This window comes from Callithrix jacchus, chromosome 14, assembly GCF_049354715.1.
Source record: "Callithrix jacchus isolate 240 chromosome 14, calJac240_pri, whole genome shotgun sequence".
NCBI classification, from domain to species: domain Eukaryota; kingdom Metazoa; phylum Chordata; class Mammalia; order Primates; family Cebidae; genus Callithrix; species Callithrix jacchus.
Genome location: NC_133515.1, coordinates 25,206,157 through 25,227,324, shown reverse-complemented (window position 1 = coordinate 25,227,324; position 21,168 = coordinate 25,206,157).

Here is a 21,168-nt window from a genome sequence, read left to right as displayed (position 1 = left end):
ATTAATGTTGTTTTTATGCCTGCTAACACAACATTAATTCTTCAGCTCATACATCAAGGAATAATTTTGACTTTCAGCTTTATTATTTAAGAAATACATTTCATAAGGATTGAACTGCTATGATTTCTCTGATAGATCTGGGCAAAGTAAATTAAAAACCTTCTGGAAAGGATTCACTTTTTAGATGTCATTAAGAAAATTTGTGATTCATGGGAGCTGGCCAAAAAAATCAATATTGACCGAAGTTTGAAAAAAGTTGATTCCAACTCTCATGAATGATTTCAAGTGGTTCAAGACTTCAGTGGAGTAAGTAACTACAGATGTAGTAAAATTAAAAGAGAACTACAATTAGAAGTATACCTATGTAATAAACCTGCATATCCTGCACATCCCATTTTTTAAAGAAGAAATAAAGAAAAAAAAGAATTGGAGCTTGAAGATGCAATTGAATTGCTGCAATATTACAGTAAAACATTAATGGATGAAGAGTTACTTCATATGGATGAGCAAATAAAATAGTTTCTTGAGATAGAACCTATGGTGAAGATGCCATGAGTATGGTTACAATGTCAACAAAGGATTTATAATAGTATAACATAAACTTAGTTGATAAAGCAGCAGCAGGGCTTAAGGATTGATTCCAATTTTGAAAGAAGTACTACTATGGATAAAATGCTATCAAAAAACATGTCATGCAGAAAAATCTTTAATTAAAGCAAGACTAAATCAATGTGAAAAACTTCATTGCTGTCTTATTTTAAGAAATTGCCACAATCACCCCAACCATCAACAACTACCACCCTAATCAACCAGTAGCCAACAGCATTGAGAAAAAACTTTCCACTGGCAAAAAGATTACCCACTGAAGGCTCAGATGATTGTTTCCATTTTTGACAATGAAGTATTTTAAATTATGTAAATTGTTTTAAAAATATAATGCTATTTTACACTTAATAGATTGAAGTATAGAACTATATATAACTTTTACACATACTCAGAAACCCAAAAATTTGTGTGATTCACCTTATTGTAGTATTTGCTTTATTACTGTGGTCTAGAACCAAACTTACAGGTATGCCTGCATGTATATGCCTACATTTAAGGACCTTATAGATACATATAATCTGTTTAAGATACTCACACAAAAAGTTACATATTGATCAGTTAATGAAAATGTGATCAGAGGCTCACAGGAACATAAACCAGTGCTACCACTAGGATCAATCGTTCAATATTTGCTAATTCAGCATTTCTGATATTATGGATTACATATCTATTGAAATGTAATAAAATGTAACTGTATATAGAGATAAAATTTATTTCTGCATACTGCATATTGTATTGCGTGACTTTGTCAAAGTTGTTTATTACTAGTAGATTGTATGTGTAGTAGTGGGGGATATGTATTCCTTATCATTTAATATATTCATATATACATACATTTTTTATAATTAAAACATTTTTACTTCTTTCTTTTAAATATTGAGGTATTTTATTTTTCATTTTTTTCTTGCTTGACTGCTAGACAAGAATATCCAGTGCAGTATTGAACTGAGTAGCAAGAGTGACTATCCTCATCTTGTTTATGATACTAGAAGGAAAGCATTCTTTCAACTTTAAGTATGATGTTAGCTGTAGGTTTTTCATATATAACGCTTATAAGGCAAAGGAAGTTTCCCTCTGTTACTAGTTTGTTGAGAGCTTTTGTCATAAAGAAGTTTTACATTTTATCAAATACTTTTCTCTATTTATTGAGATGATTACAGTTTTTGTATTTACTCTATTTATGTGACATATTACATTATTGATTTTCAGATGTTAATCTACCTTGCATTGTTTAACAAATCTCATTTTGATTATGGTGTATAATCATTTTTATATGCTACTGGATTCTATTTAGTAATACCTTTTGAAAATTTTTTCACATGCATTAATAGTGGATATTGGTCTACATCTTTCTTTCCTTGGAATGTCAGGCTTTGGTATTGGGGCTTCGTAGCATGAGTTGGGGAGTGTTCTTTTCTCCTCTGTTACTAAAAGAATTTGTAGAAGATTGGTAATGTTTATTCTTTAAAGGCTTAATACAATTCACTAGTGAAGCCATGCAGTCTCAATTTTTCTTTATTGGAAACTTTTTAACTTTTTCACTTGTTTTGGTTCTATTCATATTTTTTATTTGTTTTTGAATTAGTTTTGGGCCATCTCATCTAAATTGCCTAATTTAGTGATTTAATATTGTTTATCACATTTTCTTAAAATATTTTTAAAGTTTCTGTAGGGTGGGCAGTTGTACCCCTTATTTCAACCCTGATTTTAATAATCTCAGCCTTCTCTTTCTTTCTTTAAGAGTCATAAGGATTTTCAACTTTGCCAATCTTTCCAAAAAGACAACTTTTGGTTTCAATGATTTTCTGTCTTTTATTTCATGATTTATACTCTATTTTTTTATTTTCTTCCTTCTGCTTGCTGTGAATCTTGCTGGCTCCTCTTTTTCTAGTCTCTTAACATAGAAACTATCCCATCAGTTTCAGATATTCTTTCTTTTTTTTACTAATAAAGGCCAACATTTATAAAATTATTTATTTATTTCAAATCTTCTATTCTACAGAGGAAACCTTCACCACTTCCTCACTCAGTAAGCAACAGGAGGAACATGAAAAGCTGGGATGAAAACACCATTTTGAGGGATCTGTTTGTCTGATGCTGGTCAGAACCTATTACAGGAAGCTTCCTTATTTAATCCCCTTGGGATAGGGGCCACTTGGGAGGGAGAGTAAAAACAAACAAAACTCTTAGGTAGTATGACAGTTTTAGTGGACAATCTTAGGTTGGCCTCATGATATATAACCACCGGTGTTTCATAAACTGTGTAATTCCCTCTTCTTGAGTCTGGGCAGAATTTGTGACTTCCTTCTAGCATACACAATGTTACAAAGGTGTAAGTATTTTGCAGATGCAATCAGGGTCCAAAATCAGTTGGGTTTTAGTTGATCATAGGGAGATTATTCTGAGTAGATCTCACTTAATTAGATCAAGGCCAATAAAAGAGGAACTGAGCCCTCCTTGTTACCAAGAAACTCTCCTAGCTGGTTTAATTATTAGTAGCCCATGTGGCAGGAAACTTCAGATGTTTTCTAGGACCTTAGGACAATCTCTAGCTAATAGCCAGCTAAAAGCCAGGACCCTCACCCTTACAGTTACTGTGAAAATAATTCTTTCAACAACTTGAATGATCTTGGAAGCAGACTCTATAAGTTCCCAGATGAGAATGTAGCCTGGTCAATCCCTTGACTATAGCCTGTGAGACCTTCAAGAGAGGACCCAGATAAGCCATGCACTGGCTCCCAACTCATAGAAACTGTGTGTTAATTATAAATGTGTTTTATTTTAAGCCACCAAGTGTGTGATAATTTGTATGGGTCAATAGCCAATTAATAAAACCATAAAGTTTCATATGTAGTAAGATAGAGTTACAAACTTAGAAACCAGTGCAAATCATATTAGACTGAAATGCTGCAAAAACCTATTTTGTCATAGTTTCTCTGCTTTCTTTGGGGAGGATGCATAAAACTGAGGGAGGCCAAGGTAGGGATGGAAGAGCACATGATCATGAATCTTTCCATGATGGTGACTGTGCATACTCACATTTCTGAGTCCACCTTTCTTGTAGTGCTAGAGCAATTGGAAAAGCAAAAAGAGAGAAGATGAGAAAAAAACCTTGACAATGGGCATGGAAGATATCACAGGAAAAGAACAAGACATGTAATCCCAGCACTTTGGAAGGCTGAGATGGGTGGATCACTTGAGGTCAGGAGTTTGTAACCAACCTGGCCAACATGGTGAAACCCCATCTCTTAAAAATACAAAAATTAGCCTGGCATGGTGGTGGGTACCTGTAATTCTAGCTACTTGGGAGACTGAGGCAGGAGAATCACTTGAACTTGGGAGATGAAGGCTTTCATGAGCCAAGATTGTGCCATTGCCCTCCAGCCTGGGTGACAGAGTGAGACTCTGTCTCAAACATAAAATAAATAAAATAAGTAAAGTACAGTAAACTAAAATAAAAAAAGAAAATGTAAAAGGACATGGACACTGTATGAGGAATAAAGGACAAGTTATTAAATCTAGAGCTGAGAATCTAACTTTTGGGAAAGACACAGAAACAGAGACATCTAAATGAAATGAGCAGAGATAACTACCTCACAATTCTTAGGTTTCTAAATAACTAGAAATGCCTTTTCATGTGGATCCAGCAAATAAGAGTTGGGAAACACCGAAATTCAGGCAAGAAGGTCACCTATATCTGAAAGATATAGAGCTAATAATTTTGACTATTCAGTGCATTTTTTAAAATGACTACAGATCTTCCTTGAAATTAGTTCTCTTTTACACAGAAGTTATTAAGGATATTTGTGAATATTATTAAATAACTCAAGGAAACAATGAAATTAAACAGTTAGGGGCCAAAATAAAACAGATTTCAAAGCAAAAAAGATATAGTGGTAAAAGGATCAATGCAACAATAAGAGCTAATGATTCTAACACCCAGATACATAAGTCTCATAAAGAGATTTCGACTCAACGAGACAGAAAATTAATAAAGATATCCAGGACTTGAACTCAGATCCGGAACAAGTAAACTCAATAAATATTTATAGAGCTCTCCATTTTAAATAGACAAAATATACATTCTCCACCTTAAATACACAAAATATTGATCGGCCATTATTAATACCCATTTTTAGAATAAAGCTACATTTCTGTTCTCTCTCCCTCTTTTTCTTCCTCTTTCTTCCTCTCCTTCACTCCAAAAAAAAGTTGTTTTGTAAAAAAACAAAACAAAAAACAAGCCTATGACAGCAGGCTGATGGACCTGGATAAAAAGCCACATCTGAGGGATTTGAGCCTCAGGGAGCAGCTGCCTGGGGAGGTTTTTGTTTAGACACGAAGCACTGTGGAAGGAACATTCTTACTCTGCTGAGAGTAATAGTTTGCAGCATTGTCAGCTTCCACAGGATCAATTGTGAGGGTGAAATCAGCCCCAGACCTACTGCCACTGAACCTGGTTGGGACCCCCGTGTCTTTATTGGATGCTCAGTAAATCAGAAGTTTAGGGGGTTGTGCTGGTTTTTGCTGATACCAGTGAATGAAGTTTATTCCTAAGAAACTGACACTCTCACTGGCTCTGCAGGTGATGATGGCCCTCTGCCCTGGAGACTCGGCCAAGGAGGCTGGAGGCTGGGTTAGCACAATGTCCCCACTGCAACCTGAAATGATATAGACAAATAAAATATATTAGATGTACTGAGACTATCCCTATGTAGGCCCATGTGTTGGTGATACCTGTAAGTACAGTCATGTGCAACATCTTGAGTAACCAGAAAACAAAAAGTAACTGGGGAACTTATAACCTACAATGAATGTCTTAATTCCAACAACTGAGAACCCAGAGACACAAACAACAATGATGGCTACGTGAGTTTTCCCAATGTTTCTCTACACCCCCGTCACCTGGAGCCCAGAGCAGGATGATCCACAGCAGAGGAGCCCCTGACACCATCTCTGAGAGCTGAACTAGAGGCTGCTTTTCAGGGGCCCTGACAAGCTGCCTTTAAGGATGCTCTGTGCAGCTTGAAACATTGCCTAATGACCCGACATGCAAATCAGCTCAGAAAAGTTTGGGTTGGCGCTCAAAGGGGACACCTGCTTTTATTTTACCCAGAGGGCGTAGGAGCTAAGAAAACATTTTTTAGGGAGCTCAAACATGTCCCAAGGGATTTTGTGACCTTTTCTATTGGATCTTTGCTGGCCAGTCAACTTCAGATGCCATTTGGAGGAGTGTACTGGAGCTTCCCCACTATTTGGATATAAGTTATTTCAGAAATACTGTTGATATCTCAAAATTCAAATGTTACATCATTATGAATAATAACGCATTTAAAGTTGTTATCATTGTCAGAAAGAGAAAGCAGGTTGAGTAGTTTTACAAAACAAGTTTGTATGAAAAGGGGAAGTTTGTTCCACTGAGTAAGTGGTATTTAAAACAAGTCTACAAATGTAATCATGATCTGGAAAGGATGAGGTGGGTGAGCATGAAACCTTGGTGAAGACTGGAAACTTAGACTAATTAAGGAGCTTGCCTCAGTGTGGACAAGGCATCTACTTAGGACTGAAACCAATGCTATCTCCACAAGAGGCCCTCAGAAGCAGAAGAGTCATTGTAGTGGATCCTATTCAGAGTGGAGAACAACTATCCCTAATTCCCACTGGTTCCATCTGCCCTGCCACTGGAAGCTGAGAGCTAGGGAACTCCATCTTCTCCTAGAGCAAGATATGGTGTCCACGCACGAATCAGCTGGCACTCTTACCCACTCATAGGTGAAGGTGTTTTCCCCACCAAAACAAGTCTAAAATGTCTGGAAGAAGAGATTGCATCTTTAAATGTGTAGACAGCAACAGAAGGCTACAAGGAACATGAAAAGTCAGGGAACATAATGCCAAACATTGCTTCTTCATGAGCTCCACTCCAGGACTCTATTCCGATACTTGTGATGGAGTTCAGGGCCAGAGAAGCCCCTCCATGCTGCTTCCAACTGTGCACCTGGGTCCCTGATTACTCAAGTCCATTTTTTATGGATATTAACATGCATATTAGCATACTTAATGAAAAGTTTTCTTTTAACACTCTGGGAATTTATTTTACATTTTAAAAATTTTATGTTATTTTATTTTGACTAAGGATCTAGGTAAGACTAAAATAATGGTCTTTCTACACCTCAAATCTACAGTTTTACAAACAGTTGAAAATGAATACCTGAGAATTACAAATACCCCTTAGGGCAAAGGAGATGAAGAGTGGGAACTTAGATTAGTGTGCTGATTTTGAGTGTAAAGTACTACAACCCTCTTGTTTTTCCTAAGTTGTTAAATTCTGCTTACCTAGTTATATTCCCCTAGAAGGGATTAGTAATAATGGAATTTGAGTATTCCTTGAAAAAACATTTTCAAGAAATTTAAGAAGTTTTCAAATTTTAGCCTTTCAGATGTCTAGTATATAGCTCTGGAAAACAGCAAGCTTCAAATTGTAGATTGAAAAGAAAGATAAAATATTTCAGAGGAACTAATATGCCATGTGAAAAGTGCTGATAAACTCCACCTGAAGCCTTGATTAGGGTGGGGACAATCCCTGAGCTTTGCCCCCTCCTACAACTCTGGTGGAATAGGACAGAAGTAGAGGTAGAAAATAAAAGGCAGTTGATTGGGGGAAATTTGCATTTTTTATTAGGCAGCCTAGATGACTAATCATTAAGAAGACTCTAGAAAATAGATACAAACTTGACCACTTTAAATTGTCCACTGCCCCGTCCTCTGACTTCTACTCTTTGTCCAGCAACCAAGTGATAAAAAGGATTTACTAAACACAACCTGCAAGGACACAGCCCTCAGAGTCAGTTCTGGGGTGGAGGTAGGGAAGGTAATGATAAAATGCACCCATATGTGTTTGGAGCAATCAAGAAATACTGAACTATGCCATATGTTGGCAAATACAAGACTTAGATAGAGCAACCCCATCAAGGATAAGTAATTTGACATTAAATAATACTAAAAAATTATAAATATAACATGGCAGAGGGCTATATGACTGACAAAAATACATGGCAAGTAGATAATATATTAGGTAACTCTTTGAAAATGATGATTACAGTAAAACAAAAGTGTTTTCTGCAGCAAATGATTGTAAATTTAGAAGCCCCCCTCAAACAAAAAACACAGTTAAATTTATCTTCAAGTTTGAGATAATTAGCAAGAAAATAATAGTTACAATAAATGTATCTTGCTACAGGTAGAGGTTTAAAAAAGTAAAGCAGAACTAGTAATTGTAACATAGAAAAAATATAATTAGAGAGAGAAATAAATGGAGACAAAGACACATAAGGTAAGCTTAGTAAAAGAATATAATTCAGAAAAAAAGCCAAGAAAAACCCCAATTACAGATAATTATAGAAGGATAGAAAAAAAGCAGCCAATATACATTGAAAATTGATGTGTTTTAATTATACAACTTAATAAAATGGTAAATGAAATAAAATGTAATCACATAATGACCAGTATGTCAATATATTTATGTTAAAACATTCCACCATAACATATATTTATAATGTAAATACATACATATTTATTAAATACATAAATATTAAAAGATATATCTATAAAAATTATATAATGTAAAGAACTTATATGAATTCATACTTGACTTGGTATTTATAAAGATTATTTAAGCCAGAAGAAAAAGAAATTATAAAAGAAACAAAAAATGAATATGAAAAGAAAGCAACAGAAACCCAATATAAAGTTTCTAAGTAGAAGTTTTAAATTAATGTCAAACAAAAAATTATACACTGAAAAAAATAAATACATATAAAAATAAAAGTAAACTATTTACAACAATCAAACAGATCACACAAAATAATAAAGAAAGCAAATTTAAATTAGAAAAATAATCCATAAAATTGAATTGGACCTTATCAAAATTGAAGTTTTTGAATAAATTGAAAGTACACTTAACATGCAATTGAGCAAATGAACTCTTGAGCGATTATCTCAGAGAAATGAAACATTATTATAGAGAAACTTGTACACAAACGTCCATAGAAATTTTATTTACAGTAGCTAAATCAAGGACATTACCCAAATGTCTTTCAGTAAGTAGTTAAATAAACTGGAGTAATCCATATCATAGAATACATTCAGAAATAAACAGCAATGAACTATCAATATATCCAACTTTGATGAGCCTCAAGGATGTTATGCTCAGTGAAATAAGCCAATCTCAAAATGGTACTTATTGCACGATGTCTTTCACATGATGTGTGTCAAGGGATAAGAATGAGGTAGGGAAGGGGGATGTGGCTCTGAAAAGGTAATGCCAGGACTCTTATGGTGATAATTAGCTGAGTTTCTTAATTACAGTGGTGGTTATAGAAGGCTACATTTATGATTCATTCACATAGAGCTACACACACATACACACACAAAAATTGAATGCATGTGTAACTTGCGGAAACTGAGTAAGTTCTATGGATGATACCAAAGTTAGTTTCATGTCTTTAATATTGTACTGTAGTTTGAAGGATGTCAACATTGGAGAAAGTTGAATGAAGATGCATGAGGCTTCTGTATATTTCTTTGCAAATTCCTGTGAACCTATAATTATGTAAAAATAAAAAGTAAAAAAATAAGCTTTGTTACTTAAAAACCTTGAAAAAATAGGCAGATATTGAACAATGAGAACACATGGACACAGGGAGGGGGGGCATCACACACTGGGGTCAGTTGTGGGATTGCTAAGGGAAAAACAGCAGGGGATAGGGAGGATGGGGAGGTATAATATGGGGGAGAAATGCCAGATGTAGGTGACAGGGGGATGGAGGCAGCAAACTACCTTGCCATGTAGGTACCTATGCAGCAATCGCGCATGATCTGCACATGTACCCCAGAACCTAAAGAGCAATTAAAAAAAAAAAAGAGTTGCCCTTTTTCTTTCAAGATTGGCACAAAACTTAAAGCTTTATGTTTCCCTCTGCTGGTGGGAATGGAGGGGTATAGCAAAGGCACATTCCACACAATTGGTGGCTGTAAATGTGAATTTCTACAGATGTTCCTAAGTAACCTCTGCTCACTATTGGAGTGAAATTTAAAATATGTATACTCGTTGGCCCAAACTTACTACTAGGAAAATAGCCTGTAGAAATAAAAACTCCGTGTTGTTTAAGAAAACATTTGAATGCTTATCAGTGAGAGATGGCTAAATAAATTGTACTATTTCCATATTATGAAAAATTATGCAACTGTTGAAAGAAAGGGTTAATTTCATACAATTGATCTGTTTACCAAACAATATCAAGTGTTAAAGCAGAAATACAAATACGGTTTTATAATACATAATCTTGTGTTCGAGAACCTACAGTGTTAACCACAGAACTATAGCATACACAATATAGTAAATATTTTTATGTATTAAATATGTTTTGCTTTTCTTAGGGTGACTATAGTTTTCTCACTAATAGAAGCACAGTAAGTTGATTAAACCAAAAATCATGACACAATTACATAGGGAGGAAGTCGGAGCACTCTATTCTTAAGTTCTGTTCTAGGGAGAAACTATTTAACCAACCTAATGTGCTACAATTCTATTATTGTCTAATTGACTGGGGAAAGAGAAGTACTCAACTCCATCCAGCTCTAGTATCCTGTCCAACCTACACGGGTGGAGAAAGAAGCAAGGAGACACTTGTGATGTTTACAGTCCACAAACATAAGCTCACTAAAGCACTGAACCCTGAGCATAGGAGTATAGAATGCTTCTCTTCCCCTAGATCTTACCCCCATGTTATTGAAGGCCTATTTCTAGCACTTCTTTCACCCAATATATTTTATCTGGCCATCAAGTAAAAAATAAAGGTATAATAGAAGGCAAGAACACATGGTTTGAAGAGACCAAGCAAGCATCAGAACCAGACATGGCAGGGATGTTGTAATTTTTAATAGAGGAGCAATGTAAACTGAAAGATGAAGATCCCAAAAGAAGAGCAAACAAAAATGCTAGAGATTAAAAAATAAAACAAAACAAAATAGAACACTCTAACAGAAATGACTGGGTATGACTGGGAAAATAAATCTGATCTTGAGAGCATATTGATAGAAATCTCCAAAACTGAAGAGAAAAGAGAATAAAGACTGAAAACCAAACAAATACCCAACAACTGTGAGACAGATACAAAAGGTTTATCAGCATTTAACTCTTTTCCTATTTTTAAAAAAGGTGCAGTTTCCTGCCAGCATTCATTTAATTTACATAAACATGCTCTTTGAGGCCGAAGCAAATTTGACTGATTTTCAACGTGAAATAAAGCATAAAATTTATTGGAATTGTTTCTAAACAGAACTTGTCTCTAATCCTAATGTAACAGAAATGTATATAATAATTGGTATTTAATAATTTTTTTTGTGTGGTAAGTGGTAAATTTCAAAGTACAGAGCAGCATAAAGTGGAATATCACATTCCACACAAAAATATCACGTTTCTCTCCAGATTGTCTTGCTAGGATTCTCTTTGTACAAGCAGCAAACTGCAGTGACCAGTTGGATTTTGTTTCCCTGATGTTGGTGGTATGCTTGTGGGGAAAGGTATTCCATACAGGTGAAGAGGTATGACATCATGGGAGCACGGATAACCTTGAAGACTTTGCTGCCCTGGCTTGTAATGCTTTAACAGCATTTTTTTCAATCAACGTCCATCTGAAGTTTACATGGCTAATCGTATGCTCAAGATGGTCCTTCCTGAACAGGATGTAGAAGTCCATTCAGCACTGAAATGTTTAGAAGGTGGTGAAAGAATTTCTTAGACCAAACTTGTGCCTTTTGAAGAAGTGAGCATCAAGTCAGCTGAGTCCACTCTTCCCTTCATCTCATTATAGTCCACTCCTTCCTTCTTCTCATGATAGTCCACAATGGAACATGGCTTCTTAGTTTTCTTTCCATTTCTGTTGTTTGCATCAATCACAGTATCATTGTGGAGTGCTGGCAACATTCTGACCTTATTTTTTCTTCTTGAGGCAAATGCTATAGTTGCAAGTGCTGCCAGCAAGTATTCTTGGGCAAAAGGTAAATGGGTTAATGGATATGAAGAAAAAGGAGGAAGACAGGCAAACAATACTGACTAAAATTTTTTCCAAATTAATGTCAGACATGAAACTGCAGATCAGAAAACACCAAGTAGTATAAATAAGCAAAGAAACAATACAAAATACACTTGAGCATATCATTTTTAAACTATAGGAAGTCAAAAACAAAGAAAAATGTTTAAAGGAAAGAGAGAGATAGCATGAACATAAGATAAACAAACCTTTTGTATAGAGGAGCAAATATAAATATTGCATCCAACTTCTGTGAAACAGGAAGAATTCTTCACTTCAATGCAAGCAAGAAGAGAGTACAGTGAAGTATTTTGTGCATAGGGAAGTAAACCACCAGCCTAAGTTTCTATTTTCTGTGAAATCATTCTTCAAAAGGAAATAAGTTATTACTTTCTCAGACAAACAAAAACTCAAAAAATTTGTTGCTAGTAAACATGCTTTGCAATAAATAGAAAAAGAAAATTGTTTTTGAGAAAATGAATATAGTATGTCAGAAATTTGAATTTATATGAAAGAAGAATATCAAGACGAAATAAGTGAAGGCAAAATAAAAGAATGCTTTTTCTTATTCTTAAGGATGTAAAATTTTTTAAAATAGGAGAGAGATCCAAGATGACTGATTACTAGCAGCTCAGGATTGTATCTCCCAGTGAAAGTGCAGAGAACGAGAGGATGCCACACTTTTAGACGAATTTTTGTTGCTCACGGACCAAGAGATTCCCAGTGAAGGAGCCCCATGTGTCGCCAACGTGACTCTTGTGGCTGGCACGGCAGTTTTTGATGCAGAGTAAATGGGACTGGGTCCCCTTTTGGTCGATGTTTGGAGCTCCGGGAAGGCAGAGTAACATATTCAGCTGATCGAAAAAGGAATTCAAGAAGGAAGCCAGACTGAATATTCCTGGACAGAAAAGCACCATGAATCTTAATGCTGCTGTTTTAGCTGGCACAGTGGGTTGCTCAAATTCCAGCGCTGGAAATCAACAAGTTGGACGTCCACTCAGAGACCTAATTTGAAAGTTGGTAATTACAAAGATGACAGGCAGATTAATTTACAATGATGGGAAGAAACCAGCATAAAAAGGATGAGAACGCTCAAAATCAGAATGCTTCTCCCTCTACAGGGGATCACAGTTTCTCATCAACAAGGAAACAAGGCCTGATAAAGAATGAGTGTGTCCCAATAAAAGAATTATGCTTCAGAACGTGGATAATAAGAAACTTCTGTGAGTTAAAAGAACATGTTCTAGCCCAACATAGAAAAACTAAAATCCTTGGAAAAAGGTTTGATGAAATCCAAATGAGAATAGACAATCTTGAGAGGAATATAAGTGAATTAATGGAACTGAGGAATACAATACTAGAACTCCATGAAGTATGCACAGGTTTTAACAGTCAAATTGATCAAGCAGAAGAAAGGATATCAGAGGTTGAAGACCAACTTAATGAAATGAAATGAGAGGACAAGATTAGAGAAGAAAGAATAAAAAGGAATGAGCAAAATCTCCAAGAAATATGGGACTATGTGAAAAGACCTAATTTACATTTGATAGATGTACCTGAATGTCACAAAGAGAATGAATCCAAACTGGAAAATATTCTTCAGGATATTATTCAGGAAAACTTTTCTAACCTAGTAAGGCAGGACAATACTCAACTTCAGGTAATACAGAGAACACCACAAAGATATTCCTCAAGTAGAGCAACCCCAAGACACATAATCATTAGATTCGCCAGGGTTGAAATAAAGGAGAAAATTCTAAGGGCAGCTAGAGAGAAAGGTCAGGTTACCCATAAGGGGAAGCCTATAAGACTCACAGCAGATCTCTCAGCTGAAACCCTACAAACTAGAAGAGAGTGGGGTCAATATTCAATATCCTCAAAGAAAAGAATTTTCAACCCAGAATCTCATATTAAGCCAAATTAAGCTTCATAAATGAAGGAAAAATAAAATTTTTCACGAACAAGCAAGCACTCAGAGATTTCATCACCACCAGGCCTGCTTTACAAGAGCTTCTGAAAGAAGCGCTATACACAGAAAAAAACAACCAGTATCAGGCATCCCAAAAACTTACCAAAAGGTAAAGAGTATCTCCATAATGAAGAATCTATATCAACTAATGGGCAAAATAGCCAGCGAGCATTAAATGACAAAATTAAACTCAAATATTAATATTAACCCTAAATTTAAATGGATTAAATGGTCCAGTCAAAGACACAGACAGGCAAATTCAATAAAATGTCAAAACTCATTGGTTCACTGTATCCAGATCCATCTCATAAGCAAGGACATACAAAAACTCAAAATAAAGGGTTGGTGGAAGACTTACCAATCAAATGGAGAGCAAAACAAAACAAAACATAACAAAACAGGATTTGTAACTTTCATCTCTGACAAAAAAGACTTTAATAGTAACAAAGATGAAAAGAAACAAAGAAGGACATTACATAATGGTAAAAGGATCAATACAACAACAGGAGTCAATGATTATAAATATATATGCACCCAATACAGGAACACCCAGATACATAAGACAAGTTCTTAATGACTTATAAAGAGACTTGGAGACCCGCACAATAATAGCGGGAGACTTTGACACCACATCATTAATATTCGACAGATCAACGAGATAGAAAATTAACAGGGACATCTATGATTTGAACTCAGACCTGGAACAAGTAAACTCAGTGAATATATACAGAATTCTTCATCCCAGATCCACAGAACATACATTTTTCTCAGTATCACATTACACCTATTTTGAAAGTGACCACATAATTGGAAATAAATCACTCTTCAGCATTTGTATAGCATTTCACAAACTTAAATGAAATATTGTTTGGCTGTTTGTTATATTCTTCCCTTATTCCTTCCTGTCTCTGCTGTTAAGCACAATTATTGGCATAAAAGAGGTTTTTAATACCTATTTTTAGATTGCACTCTAACCTGGGCAATAGAGCAAGACTTCTGTTCTCTCTTCCCCTTTCTTTCTTTCTTTTTTTTAAAAGAAAAGAAAAGAAAAGCATTATCCTAATCAACAAAGTAAAACATAGAAAAATGGTAAAAAAAAATTTTTTTTAAATAATGGCAGCAATGTAATTATGTATACATTTACATATATAAAAACACACAGATATACATATAATGCATGCTGATTTATGCATATATAAAATGACAATAATACAGCAATTGGAAAAAATTAGAAATACTTTGTTATTATCAGGTACTCACATGACCTATGAAACAGTACAGTAGCAGTATTTCAAAATGGGCTTGGATCAGTTGTAAATGTAATATTGAAAACTTCAGAGCAGCACCAAAAATGGTTAAAAGTCTAATAAGCTAATATAGGAAAGAAAATAGAATTGTATAAGATGCCAAATTAAAACCATAAAAAACAGAAACAAGTAGAAGATAAAAATAGAAAAAAAACCACCCAAGGGCAATAAATAGTAAACAGTGAAAATATGGTAGACATTAATCCAAGGCATCAATAATTAGTTGAAGCAACAAGTGTCTAAATGTACAAATTAAAAGATATATTATTAGAGTGTATCAAAAAGGAAGATTCAACTATATGGTGTCTACAAGAAACCTAATTAAAATATAAGGACACATACAGATTAAAAAGTATAAAAATTAAGAGAGATATACCATGCTAATGTTAATTAAAAGAAAGCAGCACAAGTAGCTATATTAATTTCAGAAAAGATCTCAAAGCAAGGAGAGTTATCATGGACAAAAAGAGCATTGCATATGATAAAGGGACCAATTCTTCAAGAAGACAAGGCAATGCTTAAGATATGTAGCTTTATGACAGACTGTTAAAATAAATGATGCAAAAACTTACAGAATTATAAGAAGATACAACTTGTAAATTACAAGAATATACAGTTAAAGACTTTAACACTTCACTATCAGAAATGTATAGATCCAGCAGGCAGAAAATCCATAAAAACAGTCAAACTGCACAACACTATCAATGAACTATGTATAATTGCCATCTGCACACTATTGTGTCCAAATACATATTTTTTTTCAAGATCACATGGAATATTCTCTGTGATAGACTTAATTCTGGGTCATAAAACACACTGTAACATGTTTAAAAGAATAGAAATCATTCAGTGTCTTCTCTCAAACCACAATGGAATTAAAACAAAAATCAATACCAAAATGTAGACGGTCCCCAAATATGTGGAGATTAAACAGCACACTTCCAAATAACAAAAGAGTCAGAGGAAATCTCAGGAGAAATTTAAGATTTTGAACTAAATGGAAATAAAAACACGACTCATCAAAATTTGTGGGATTCAGCAGAAGAGGTGCTGAGAAAGAAATTTATATTATCAAATATATAAATTAGAAAGAAGAAAAATCTAAAATCAATAATTGAAGCTTTCACTGTAGAAAAGAAGAAAAAGATCAAATTAAATCTAAATTAGGCAGAAGACAGAAAATACATATTAGAGCAGAAATAAAAAAATTGAAAACAGGAATTCAACAGAAAAACATCAAAAGATAGTAATATGAAAATATAAAAACATTGATAAGTCCCAAGCCAAGCTAAGGAAACAGAAAAAGCACACACATTACTAATGGCAGAACTGAAAGAAGGGACATCACTACAGATTCCATGAAACATAAAAAAAATTGTAGAAATATAAGCAATGCTATAACCCAAACTTCATAACTTTGATGAAATAAATGAAGTCCTTGAATGAAGCAATCTACCAAAACTAACTAAAACAAATAGACAATATAAATTGACCTATATATATTTTATATATTTAATAAATTGAATAAATCAAAATTTTTTTAAAAAATAAAGCGCCAGATTCAGATGGATTCAATAGTGAATTCTACTAAACATTTGAGGAAGAAATTCTTCAAATTCTCAGTTTATTTTACAAGATAGAAGCAAAGGGCATACCTATTAAGTCATTCAGTCAGGGAACCACTAGTCTACTAACAGAGAAAGACATTACAAGAAAATAAAAGAACAAATATTTCTCATGAACATAGACGCAAAACTCCTCAACATAGTATTAGTAAATCAATTACAATAATGTATAAAAAGCACTCTAGAATATAGTATGCCAAGTTGGATTTATGCTAGGTTTGAAAGGATGATTCAGTAGTCAAAATTAATTAAATTAATCCAATGTCAATTCTTGTGCATCCAGTACAATGAGCCTCCAGCAATGTAATATTATTCATTGCCTAAAATAAACAAGTTATTAAACCATGAAAAAATGTGAAGAAATTTTAAATGCATGTTACTAAGTGGAAAAGTAGGTCTGAAAAAACTGCGTATTATTTCAACTATATGATGTTCTGTAAATGATGAAACCATAGAGCCAGTGAAAGAATCAATGGTAGTCAGGGATTTGGGACGGTGAAGGATGAATGGAAAAGGTGCACAGAAAATTTATTTGGCAATGAAATTATTATGCCTGATACAACAAAGATGGGTTTTTCCTATTATAAATTTTTTACTTTTTATTTCATTTTATGTTTTGGGGTACATGTGCAGAACACGTAAGATAGTTGCATAGGTACACACATGGCAGTGTGTTTTGCTGCCTTCCACCCCTTCACCCACATTTGGCATTTCTCCTCATGCTATCCCTCCCCAGCTCCCCCCCACTGTCCCTCCCCTATTCCCCCCAATAGACCCCTGTGTGTAGTACTCCCTTCCCTGTGTCCATGTGTTCTCATTGTTCATCACCCACCTATGAGTGAGAATATGCGGTGTTTCATTTTCTGTTCTTGTGTCAGTTTGCTGAGAATAATGTTCTCCAGATTTATTCATGTCCCTACAAAGGACAGGAACTCATTATTTTTGATTGCTGCATAATATTCCATGGTGTATATGTGCCACATTTTGCCTGTCCGGTCTATCATCGATGGGCATTTGGGTTGGTTCCAGGTCTTTGCTATTGTAAACAGTGCTGCAATAAACATTCGTGTGCATGTGTCCTTATAGTAGACCGATTTATAATTTTTTGGATATACACCCAGTAATGGGATTGCTGGGTCAAATGGAATTTCTATTTCTAGGTCCTTGAGAAATCACCACACTGTCTTCCACAATGGTTGAACTAATTTACACTCTCACCAACAGTGTAAAAGTGTTCCTATTTCTCCACATGCTCCCCAGCATCTGTTGTCTCCAGATTTTTTAATAATCGCCATTCTAACTGGCATGAGATGGTATCTTAATGTGGTTTTGATTTGCATCTCTCAAATGACCAGTGATGATGAGCATTTTTTCATATGTTTGTTGGCCTCATGTATGTCTTCTTTTGTAAAGTATCTGTTCATATCCTTTGCTTATTTTTGAATGGGCTTGTTTGTTTTTTTCCTGTAAATCTGTTTGAGTTCTTTGTATATTCTGGATATCAGCCCTTTGTCAGATGGGTAAACTGAAAACATTTTTTCCCATTCTGTTGGTTGCCGATTCACTCTAGTGACGTTTTCTTTTGCCATGCAGAAGCTGTGGAGTTTCATTAGGTCCCATTTGTCTATTTTGGCTTTTGTTGCCAATGCTTTTGGTGTTTTGTTCATGAAGTCCTTGCCTACTCCTACGTCCTGAATGGTCTTGCCTAGATTTTCTTCTAGGATTTTTATGGTGCTAGGTCTTATGTTTAAGTCTTTAATCCATCTGGAGTTAATTTTAGTGTAAGGTGTCAGGAAGGGGTCCAGTTTCTGCTTTCTGCACATGGCTAGCCTGTTTTCTCAACACCATTTATTAAACAGGGAATCCTTTCTCTATTGCTTGTTTTTGTCAGGTTTATCGATGATTGTATGGTTGTAGGCATGTTGTGTTGCCTCCGAGGCCTCTGTTCTGTTCCATTGGTCTATATCTCTGTTTTGGTACCAGTACCATGCTGTTTTGATTACTGTAGCCTTGCAGTATAGTTTGAAGTCAGGTAGTGTGACGCCTCCTGCTGTGTTCTTTCTGCTTAGGATTGACTTGGCTATGAGGGCTCTCTTTTGGTTCCATATGAAGTACAAGGTGGTTTTTTCCAGTTCTGTGAAGAAAGTGAATGGTAGCTTGATGGGGATAGCATTGATTCTGTAAATTACTTGGGGCAGTATAGCCATTTTCACGATATTGATTCTTCCTAACCATGAACATGGAAGGTTTCTCCATCTGTTTGTTTCCTCTCTTATTTCGTTGAGTGGTTTATAGTTCTCCTTGAAGAGGTTTCTTACGTTCCTTGTTAGTTGAATTTCTAGGTATTTTATTCTATTTGTAGCAATTGTGAATGGCAGTTTGCTCTTGATTTGGCTCTCTTTAAGTCTGTTATTGGCATATAGGAATGCTTGTGAATTTTGCACATTGATTTTACATCCTGACACTTTGCTGAAGTTGCTTATCAGTTTCAGGAGTTTTTGTGCTGAGATGATGTGGTCTTCTAGATATACTATCATGTCGTCTGCAAATAGAGACAATTTGGCTTCCTCCTTTCCTATTTGAATACCCTTTATTTCTTTTTCTTGCCTGATTGCTCTGGCTAGAACTTTCAGTACTATATTGAATAGAAGTGGTGAGAGAGGGCATCCTTGTCTAGTGCCAGATTTCAAAGGGAATGCTTCCAGTTTTTGCCCATCCAGTATGATATTGGCTGTTGGTTTGTCATAAATTGTTTTTATTATTTTGAGATACGTTCCATCAATACCGAGTTTATTGAAGATTTCTAGCATAAAGGGCTGTTGAATTTTGTCAAAGGCCTTCTCTACGTCAATTGAGAAAATTATGTGGTTTATGTTTTTGGTTCTGTTTATGTGGTGAATTATGTGTATAGACTTGTGTATGTTGAACCAGCCTTGTATCCCTGGGATGAATCTTACTTGATCATGTTGGATAAGCTTTTTGATGTGCTGTTGCAATTGGCTTGCCAGTAGTTAATTGAAGATTTTTGCATCTATGTTTATCATGGATACTGGCCTGAAATCTAAACCAGGAGGAAGCCAAAACTATGAATATACCGATAACAAGGTCTGAAGTCAAGGCAGCAATTTAGAGCCTATCACACAAAGAAAGTCCAGGTCCAGATGGGTTTACAGCCAAATTCTTCCAGTCACACAAATAGGAACTGGTACCATTCCTTCTGAAACTATTCCAAATAATCCCAAAAGAGGAAATTCTTCCCTATTCATTTTATGAGACCAACATCATCCTGATACTAAAACCTGGCAGGGACTCAACAAGAAAAGAAAACTTCAGGCCAATACCTATTATACATTTTTCAAAACCTATAACATGTATGACATCCTAAGTCAACCCTAATTTAAACTAGGGAACCATAATCTGGGTGATAATGTTGTGTCAATGTAGGTTCACTGTGGTGTAGGATGTTGATAACTAGGGAGGCTTGCCAGTATGAGAAAAATATATAAGAATCTGTATCCTCTTCTCAATTTTGCTGTAAACCCAAAACTACTCCAAAAAGGAACTCTTTAAAAACATAAATTCTTAAAAAATTTAGTTATTTTCACTATCTAATATAGCAACTTGAATTCTGGGAAAGTGAGTAACAGTGAAAAATTTGTCATGTTTTCTTTTATTATAAATCAATTATTTTTAAAAACAGTATTCTTACAAAATACTATTTTTTTAAAAAAAATTTCAGAGTATTGCTATTGCCAGTGCAAATTAATAATAAACCTTTAAAAAGTCCAGCTTGCGATTGGTTATTTTATCTTTAAATCTGTTGCTCTTAAGTTTCCAGAACCTGTAAAATTTTGTAAGAATTTTTCTTTGATCAGAAAATACTTTGAAATTTTGTTATACCATCAATAGACTGGAAGTATAATATTCTTTCTTCTAAAAGGAAAATCCTCCCTCTTGTATGTTAATATACCATGCCAAAACGTTGACAACGGCAGCTAAAGTAGATAATCATTTTACACTGGACAAAGATAACAATTGATAAAGTTTGTAAGAACAGCCTCCGTTTAGATCCAGGTGGGAAGCAAGCCACTGCATGTCTCTAATCTTGGCCACGTTCAACTGCATGAGGACAGACTTATATAGATCAGTTTTCTCTAGTTCAACTTTCTTGCCAAATTCTCTTTGGGGTCCATAAGTGTAAAAGCATGTATATGATATATATGACTTGGGAAAGGAGAGTATTGGAAGTGAAATTGTTTGTGTCCATTAAGTTGGATTCAGTGTTGATAGGGTGGAGTGTGGTCCTATTTGCAGGGGGTTTGAGGTATTTGGGGGCTTATCAAGGAAAAAGAGGTGATCACAGAGTGGCAGTAGCACACATGACATTTATTGGGTGAAACATTGAAAAGTTGACAGGGACAAATCTTTCACAGCAGTAGTCTTTGCAGAGGTGAAGATGCCAGATTGCTATTCAGAAGGGGAGGGAAACAAGAAAACACCTGAGGAAAAGGACACTGGAGAAGATGGCTTATGTGTCTAGGTAAAGTCACACAGAAGCATGATGGGGAGCC